The following is a 9,626-nucleotide window of genomic DNA, read 5'->3' as shown; positions in this document are numbered from 1 at the left end:
TACTCTCCAGGAAGCTGGAACTCCAGATTTTACACTGCAGCCGTATCAAGTGCATCATCCAACTCTGGCTACAGATTTGAGCTGAAGACTGCACTAATCAACTTGATGCCCAAGTTTCATGGCTTACCTGCTCAGGAGCCTATCAAGCACCTAAGGGATTTTCAGACAGCCTGTTCTACTGTAAGGCGTCATGGTGCAAATGAAACTTCTATTCGGTTAACTGCCTTCCCGTTTTCTCTTGAGGGAAAGGAGAGGGAGTGGTACTACTCCCAACCTGAAGCAACTGTCACTAACTAGGATACGCTTAGGAGAGAATTCTTGAAAAAAATACTTTCCAGCTGAAGTTATAGATAGATTGAGAAAAGAGATCTCCTGCATTGTTCAAGGAGAATCAGAGACTCTTTATGAGTACTGGGAGCGTTTTAAGAACCTTCTGGACGCATGCCCCCATCACATGATTGACAGGTTAGTATTGATCAGCTACTTCACTCAAGGCATGAAGTCTCGGGATAAAACTACACTGGATGGTGCTAGTAATAGTTCTCTGAAAAAGTACAAGACCGCAGATGAAGCATGACAACTGATCAGCGACTTAGCTGAGTCCACTAGGAATCACAGGCATAGGAACAGCCACTCAAAGACTGTTACAGAGGTTCCCTCTAGCAGTGATACTATTACTCTTACACAGAGTATATGTGAAATGACCAACCTATTGTAGCAGATGCAGTTAAATCAACAACACACTTAGCCTTCCCCACCACAACAAAGCCAAAAATTAGTCCCCCAAAGAGTATGCAGAATCTGTACTGATTATAGTCATTACACTGATGAGTGCCCGCAGCTCAAACAAGAACACAACACTGTGGCAGCCACTCATAACTTCTATGATCGCCCGAATCAAGGATACGATCAACAAGGCAGCAACTACAACCAAGGTGGGAACTATAACCAAGAATGGCAGGACAACTCCAACCAGGGTTGGAGAGATAATTCCAACCATGGCTGGAGGGACAACTATAACAGAGGAGGCAGAGACAACAATGGAAATCAGAGGTGGAATAACAATAACAGACAGCAAATCAGAACCAGCCTTACAGAGCACCTCACCTTAGGCAATCCCAAGGACCCCAGCACAATCAACAACAGGCCCCTTCAGATTACTTATCCTACTTCCTCATCAAATGATGAGATGCTTCGTTCTCTTGCACAAGGACAACAAGACATGCAGACTACACTGAACTCTACTCTAAATGGTCTGAATGCCACTTTACAAGCTCTCGTCTCCCGAATAGATTCATTACCTGCTCCCACCAACCAGCCTTCAAGCTCTAGTGAAATTCCTTCTCAACCCTTACCTAACCCCAAGGGTGGCATCAATGCCATCACTCTGAGATCCGAAACCACACTTCCAGAGAGGAATCAGGAGGAGCCAAGACCGCTAGAACACGCCCCAGTTGAAGATATAGTTGAAGTGGAAGATGCTGAAGAGGAAGAAGAAGTACAAGACAAGGTTGAAGAAGAAGTAGCTCAGCAAGGGAATAGAGCACCAAAGGATGCAGAGGCTGCAAGTGCCGCCATCCCTATTCCATTTCCACACCTTGCACGGAAACCCAGGAAGCAGATGGAACTTGATCCCAAAATGGTAGAAATGTTCAAAAAGGTTGAGGTAACTGTTCCCCTTTTTGATGTTATTCAACAAGTACCTAAATATGCAAAGTTTCTGAAAGATTTATGCATACATAAAGACAAAATTAATGAACTAGAAACTATTCATTTAGGTTGTTCTATATCTACTTTAATTAGGGGTATACTTGAAAAATGTAGTAACCCAGGTCCATGCATGGTTAACTGTACCATTGGAAGTGTAATATTTTCTGACTGCATGTGTGATTTAGGAGTGTATGTTAGTATAATGCCATTGTCTATATATGATGCTTTGATGCTCCCTCCCTTAAAAAGGTCGGCAGCTCATTTTGTGTTAGCAGATAAGAGCATTATTACAGTAGTTAGAATTGCTGAAGATGTATTAGTGAGCATTAAGGGGCTCACATTTTCCATTGACTTCTATATCCTGGAAATGCCCCCTAATGACTCAGGAAGACCATCATCAATCCTGCTTGGAAGACCATTCCTGAAGACTTCGAAGTTCAAGCTGGATGCATTCTCAGGAACTTACTCCTTTGAGATAGATAGCTGAGCAGTGAGTTTCAGTTTAAATGAAGCTATAAAGCACCCTCTGGAAGATCATTCTATCTTCCAGTGCGACATCATTGATGAAACTGTAGCTGAAGTTCACCAGGAAGAAGTAGAAGAGAAGCACATAGAACAAGGTCCAAGTGTGGGGACACCCTCTGAACATAATGAAGACACCTTGCCATTATCACTAGTTCCAGATAATCCAGAACCTAGCCATGAGCAGAAATTGGAATTAAAGCCACTTCCTCCCCACCTCAAGTATGCTTACCTTGAGGATAATCAGAAATTTCCAGTTATCATTGTAAGGGAACTCACTTCCCAACAAGAGGAGCAGTTGCTTAGTGTGCTGAGAAAACATAAGAAAGTAATTGGGTGGAGCTTGGCGGATATAGAAGGCATCAGCCCTCAAGTTTGTGAGCACAGAATATACTTAGAAGAGGGAGCAAAGCCTGTCCGTCAACCCCAAAGAAGTTTGAATCCCACCATCTTAGAAGTTGTCAAGAAAGAAGTGACCAGGCTACTTAAAGCAGATATCATTTACCCCCATCTCAGACAGTGAATGGGTAAGTCCGGTATAAGTGGTGCCCAAGAAGTCTGGAGTCACAACAGTCAAGAATGAGTATGGAGAGCTCCTGACAACTAGAGTGCAGAATTCATGGAGAGTTTGCATTGACTATAGGCATCTCAACCAAGCTACTCGCAAGGATCACTACCCGTTGCCATTTATTGATCAGATGCTTGATCGCCTGTCAGGTAAATTCCATTACTGCTTTTTAGATGGTTATATAGGCTACTTTCAAATTCATATAGCTCCTGAAGATCAGGAGAAGACTACTTTTACATGTCCCTTTGGAACGTATGCATATAAGAGGATGCCTTTTGGCTTATGTAATGCACCGGCTACTTTCCAAAGATGCATGATGAGTATCTTTTCAGATCTTACTGAGAACTGTATGGAAGTATTCATGGATGATTTTAGCATTTATGGTGATTCCTTTAACCTTTGCTTGGATAGTTTAGCTAGAGTATTAGACAGGTGTGTTAGTTCAAATCATGTATTGAATTTTAAAAAATGTCACTTTATGGTAAAACAAGGGATTGTTCTAAGACATGTTGTTTCTAATACTGGTATTTCTGTAGATCCAGCAAAGGTAGATGTCATTTCTAGTTTACCTTACCCCTCCTCTGTGAGGGAAGTCCGTTCGTTCCTTGGCCATGCAGGTTTCTACAGGAGATTCATTAAGGACTTCAGTAAGGTAGCATTACCTTTATCCAGACTGCTGCAGAAAGATATTGAGTTCGAGTTCAGTGAGGATTGCATGCAAGCATTTGATAAGATAAAGATCGCCCTGACTCAAGCTTCAATCGTGAGAGGACCAGACTGGAGCCAGCCATTTGAGATTATGTCTGACGCCTCCAACCATGCAGTAGGAGCGGCGCTGGCCCAGCGCGAAGGTAAGGATCCTTTCGTAATTGCTTATGCGTCTAAGACCTTAGACGCTGCTCAGTCTAACTATACTACTACTGAAAAAGAGCTTCTGGCTATTATTTTAGCTTTGGATAAATTCCGAGCCTATTTACTTGGTACTAAGGTAGTAGTGTACTCAGACCATACAGCTCTAAAATATTTATTAGCTAAAAAGAGTCCAAACCAAGGCTGATACGTTGGATACTGCTGCTGCAAGAATTTGATTTAGAAATTAAGAATAGGAGTGGTAACCAGAATTTAGTGGCAGACCACTAGAGTCGCCTTGAGCACATTAAGGATGACTCCACTCCTATCAATGATACTTTTCCATTTGATAGCTTGCATGCAGTATCTGAAGTAATTCCTTGGTATTCACCTGTAGCTAATTATCTAGTTAGCCATACTTTCCCTCCCAATTTTACTAAGTATCAGAGAGACAAGCTGAAAAGCGAGTCTAAATATTATATATGGGATGACCCATATTTATGGAGGTGTGGTGCTGACCAGGTAATTAGAAGGTGTGTGTCCCAATCAGAATTCCAGTCCATTTTAGAGGCCTGCCACTCTTCTGAGAGTGGAGGACATTTTGGCCCTCAAAGAACAGCTAGAAAAATCTTAGACTGTGGATTCTGGTGGCCTACTCTTTTTAAAGATGCTGCTGCTTTTTGTAAATCTTGTTCTCCATGCCAAAGATTTGGTAATATATCTAAGAGGGATGAGATGCCTTAACAGATTATGCTTTTCTGTAAAATTTTTTATGTATGGGGCATTGACTTCATGGGTCCATTTCCAAACTCTAGTGGTTACCTTTATATACTGTTAGCTATAGATTATGTCTCTAAATGGGTGGAAGCGATTCCTACCTGCACTGATGATGCTAACACTGTTGTTTCCTTTGTTAGAAATCATATTATTTGTCGCTTTAGATCACCACGAGCAATCGTGAGTGATCAAGGCACTCACTTTTGTAACTGGAGATTAACAGGATTACTGAAGAAGCATGGAATTGTTCACAAAGTAGCAACATCTTATCATCCCCAGACTAATGGGCAAGCAGAAGTATCTCATAGAGAAATAAAGTGCATTCTGGAGAAGATAATAAAGCCTCATAGGAAGGACTGAAGTGCCAGGCTACAAGATGCACTCTGGGCATATCGAACAGCATATAAGACACCCATTGGGATGAGCCCTTTCCGCTTAGTATACGGAAAGGCTTGCCACCTTCCAGTAGAGGTGGAACACAAGGCTTTCTGGGCTGTGAGGGAGTGCAACATGAATTTGAGGAAGCTGGTACTGAAAGGAAGCTGCAACTGGCAGAATTGGAGAACCTTCGCCTAGAAGCATATGACAACTCCAACCGATACAAAGAGAAGATGAAGGTTGTCCATGACAAGCACATAAAAAGGAGAGAGTTCAGACCAGGGGAGTTAGTTCTTCTTTATAACTCCAGATTGATGCTCATGCCAGGCAAACTGAGATCAAGATGGGAAGGTCCCTACAGAGTAGAAATGGAAGAGTCATACGGAGTTTTTCACCTGCATCATCCTTCTAGCTCCAAATTCATCAAGGTCAATGGACATCGCTTAAAGCTTTATCATGGTGAGAAGATGAAGGAACACAAAGAGCTAGAGGTCTTCCTCTTGGAAGACCCACCAACAAAAGCAGAATGAGCTTGAAGAACGTCCAACTTAAGGACGTAAAAGCAAAGTGCTAGGTGGGAGACAACCCACCATGGTATGATCGCTCCGTTTCAGTCTTAGTTTTGTTTTATTTTATTCTACTTTATTTCTCTTAGTGATTCTTCTCATAATCTCTGCATATAGTCTGCATTTGTATTTGCATTCTGCATAAAAAAATGCACGCGACGCGCGAATGTCGCTGACGCGTACGCGTCATATGTGCATTCGAAACAAAGAAGAAAAGAAGAAGAGAGTTATGCGGGAGCGTGGCTGGAAGCATGCCTTAGGCACAAACACGCCCACGCGAACGCGTCCCTGACGCATCCGCGTCACCTAAAAAATCAGCTTCCCACGCGTATGATGTGTGGAAAACGATCCAACACAAAACTCACCGGCAAGTGTACCGGGTCGCATCAAGTAATAATAAGTCACATGAGTGAGGTCGATCCCACAGGGATTGAAGGATTGAGAAATTTTAGTTTAGTGGTTGATTTAGTCAAGCGAATCAAGTATTGGTTGAGTGGTTTGTGCTTTGCAGAAACTAAATTGCATGAATTGTAAAAGGGGAAGGGTGAATTGCAGTAAATGAAAGAGCAGGAAAGTAAATGTGTTGAATCTTAAAGAACAAGTAAAGTAAATTACAGAAACTTAGATTGCAATAAATGTAATTGACTGAATCTTAAAGTGCAAGAAATGTAAATTGCTTGAATTGTAAAAGGGATTGGGAGTTGGAATTACAGAAATTAAACAAGCAGAATTAAATTGCATCAAACAGCAAGGTAAAAGATGAATTAAATTGGAATGGATCTCAAACAGAAGAGTAAAAGTGCTTTGAGAATTTAAAAGACAGTGAAAGCAGTGCTTAATTTGCAGCAAAGTAAAAGAGGTTGAAGATCTCAGGGTGGAAGAGACTAGATAACAAGTCTAGATCTTAAATCCTTCCTTGATCGAACAAGAACAATTGCAAAAGAAGTGAAGAAGAGTAAATTGCAGAATTAAAGAGAAGATGAAGCAGTAAACAGAAAGTGAAATTCAATTATGCAGAGAAAGTAAACAAGAGATCTCAAGGTGAGATTGAAACAGAAGTTCTTCAATTCTTCACCCAAGATCCAAAGCAAGAAAATAAAAGAGTGCTCAAGCAAGAACCAAGAAGAAGAGAGAGCAATTCTCCTTCCAAGTTCTCAGAAATCTAAATTCAAAAGTTCAAAAGCTCAAAAATGAAAAATCATTCAAAAGGAAAAATTCAAAGTAAAATCTAGCTCTCCAATTACATCAAACTAACTCCTATTTATACACTTTCTATTCTTGGATTTTGGAATTTGGATGGGCTTTTGATTTGGTGAAGAAATGAATTAAATTGGATTTTTAATCCAATTCCTAGCCCAAATTACACCTCCAGGGGAAAGCTCAGTTGGAAAATCCAACTTAGCTTTCAAGCATGCTCCATCCGTGTCAAGTGTGGTGTGCAAGCCTTCCTTGGTGCGCTTCATGGCATCTGGCCGTGTCAAGGTGCGCGTGCGTCCCAGCCTTGGTGCGCCAAAGTGTGGAAGTTCAATGCTCAGTTGGAAAAACCAACTGAGCTTTCCTTGTGTTGAGCTTTGTTGCGCCAATTTGGTGCTGCCCGTGTCATGATGCGCATGACAGCCCCCTTGGTGTGCAAACTTGTGCGCCAAAGTGTGGGGAAGAATGGGAGAAGCAATGCTCAGTTGGAATTTCCAACTTAGCTTCCCTTGTAGCGCCTTTGCTTTTGGCCTCAAGGTCCCAGGTTCAAATCCTGGTGGGAGCAAGTGGAGGACACCTTTGGAGCTAATTTCCTTGGATGAGTGGGCACTCCTCCTTATGTTTCCAAGAATACCCAAGTTCGAAACTTGGAGGAAGCAATAAAGCTATTTTCCTTGTATTTCCTTGCAAGCTTGGTGGCACTCCTTCCTTATGTTTCAAAGAATACCCAAGTTCAAGTCCTGGAGGAAGCATTCTAGCTATTTATTCTCAAATTCCCTTACAAGGAGTAGCGTGTGGTTCCAAGTTCGAACCATGGAGGATGCATTTTGGCTATTTCTTCTTGAATTCTTTTGTGAGGAACGTTCCTTGCCTTCTCCTTGGTCCTTGGTTCGAATCTTGGTGGCTTCACTCATGGAATTTCATCTTGAATTAATTTGAAGAGGTCCCCGATAAAGTTAACTTAGTTAACTTAGCTTTGCACCCATTCCTTGCTTTCTTTAGTGCTAAGTTAACTATTTTAACTTAGCTTTGTAGCTTCCTTCTCCTTCCATTCCTTATGAAGCTCAGTTAGCTTTTTCAACTTAGCTTCCCATTCTTCCTCAATGTGATCATGCTTTTTCTTTCCTTTTGGCACGCTTCTTGCTTCCTTGGGCACGTTTTCTTTCCTTTGGGTACACTTCTTGTGCCACGCTTTTCTTCTTTTCTTCTTTCTTCACCTACAATTAACCAAATCAACCAATCAAAGTATCACTAAATTCACAAGGTTTATAAATCATTCAAATTCAATTAAATTTGGCTTCAACCTCATGATTTAGCATCAAATAATTAGTGGTTGTTTGATTCAAAGAAGTCATGCATTTTTACTCCAAATTACTTACTTAGAATGCAAGAAAGTGCATAAAACCTACTAAAATTAAAGAAAAAGGCTAGTGAAACTAGGCTAAGATGACTTGTCATCAGCGTACGCGTCACCCACGCGCACGCGTGACCCTGCAAAATCGACGTAAAGGGGTATATGGCAGAGAGTTATGATAGAGTAGGGCTGGAATGGTGCTGGAAGCACAAGCCCTATCACGCGTACACGTCCCTCACGCGTACGCGTCATTTTTAAAAGTAAGGCCACTCACGCGCACACGTCACCCTAAATTTTGGCAATGTATGTATAAAACAAAGAGTTGTGCGTGGCGAGGCTGCACTTGCGCCAATAGCATAAATCAGGTCACGCGTACGCGTCACTTGAAACTAGCGCCAACCACGTGAACGCGTGCTCCATGCGTCCACGTCGCATGCGACGCACAGTTTAACTAGACCTGCGCCAGAATTCCTATCTTTTCTTCCCTAATCCTAATTTTTTCTTTTCCTTTCTTAATTCTTTCTTCCTCCTTCTTTCTTCTTTATTCCTTCTCACTTTTTACCTTCTTCCTCCTTCTTTATCATCATCATCCAGGTTCTTTTCTTTTCTTCTTCCCTTTTTACTTTTCCATTATTATTTTTATACATGTTTTCTTCTTGTTTTTCTTTTTACTTTCATTATCTATGATTTCTTTTTCTTTCTTTTTCTTTTTTCATCCTTTTAATTGGTGTTAGAAATTTATTTGGGTGATTGTTTACTTTTATAATTACTTGTGGATTATTAAGGAATTGTTTGACAATTAATATTACTTCTTAAGGGTTGTTTGCATATTCAAATCTAATACTTTCAATAACATATTTACCATGCATACTAAGTGTTTGTGAAAAAGCCCGTATGGCATTGTGCATTTGTAAATTATTCTATTCTTCTACTCTAATGCCTGTTTTTCACAAAACCCCTTTTTATATATTATTCATTGAATATAATTGTCAATACAAATAGATTGTTAGTTTGAAATACTTGATAATCAAATTGGACATTTAATGCTTGATCTATGCTACTCATGCCTTTGTCAGCATGCCAATAAACATCTTGCATCTACTTTCCATAACATGCACTTGCTATATTTCCATTGATGAACTTTTCACATGTAGTCACGACCATGTGTTAACGACATCCTTCTTTACCGTGCATTGATTATCACTTGTACCATCCTCTTCCTTGCTCTAACCTTTAGCTTTAAAAGTTACTTTCTTTTTCCCTTTTCAGGATGGCCACCAAAAAAGGTAAAGTGAAAGCTACTCCCAAACCATCGGCAAGGAAAGGAACAAAAAGTGCACTAGTTGCGGAGCCATCTTCAACAGCAGTAAAGCCCTCAACAAAGCGAATCAAGAAGATCATCAAGGTTGATGAAAAAGAGAAAGCCTTTCCAGCAAAGGACACTGCGCGGTTCACTAACCGCTACTGTGAGCAGATGTTCCCCATCCTGGCTGAGCAAAACTATAATAACGAGTACCTTCTCATCCTCCCAACAAACATTGTTGAATTTGTTGAGTCCCGAATTGAACGAAGACAATAGGGATTCCTACGGAGACAGCCACGGCAGGTCAATCTTTCATGGGTAGTTGAATTCTACTCAAACTTTCACATGCCAACCCTGCAGTCTGTCTATGTCCGTCAGAAGCAAGTCCCCATAACTGAAGAAGCT

At 41.0% G+C, this 9,626-nt stretch overlaps 1 non-coding gene across 1 annotated transcript; it reads right to left on the bottom strand.

Moving 5' to 3' along the window:
* Window positions 1–352: 352 nt before the first annotated feature.
* Window positions 353–456, bottom strand: LOC148570532 (small nucleolar RNA R71). Its single transcript, XR_015908667.1, has one exon. It is a non-coding gene; the product is annotated as a small nucleolar RNA R71 (small nucleolar RNA).
* Between the last annotated feature and the right edge of the window lie 9,170 nt (window positions 457–9,626).

Source organism: Arachis ipaensis, chromosome B3 (genome assembly GCF_059453495.1).
Source record: "Arachis ipaensis isolate K30076 ecotype BB chromosome B3, ASM5945349v1, whole genome shotgun sequence".
NCBI classification, from domain to species: Eukaryota; Viridiplantae; Streptophyta; class Magnoliopsida; order Fabales; family Fabaceae; genus Arachis; species Arachis ipaensis.
This window is presented reverse-complemented; position numbering and strand designations above follow the sequence as displayed.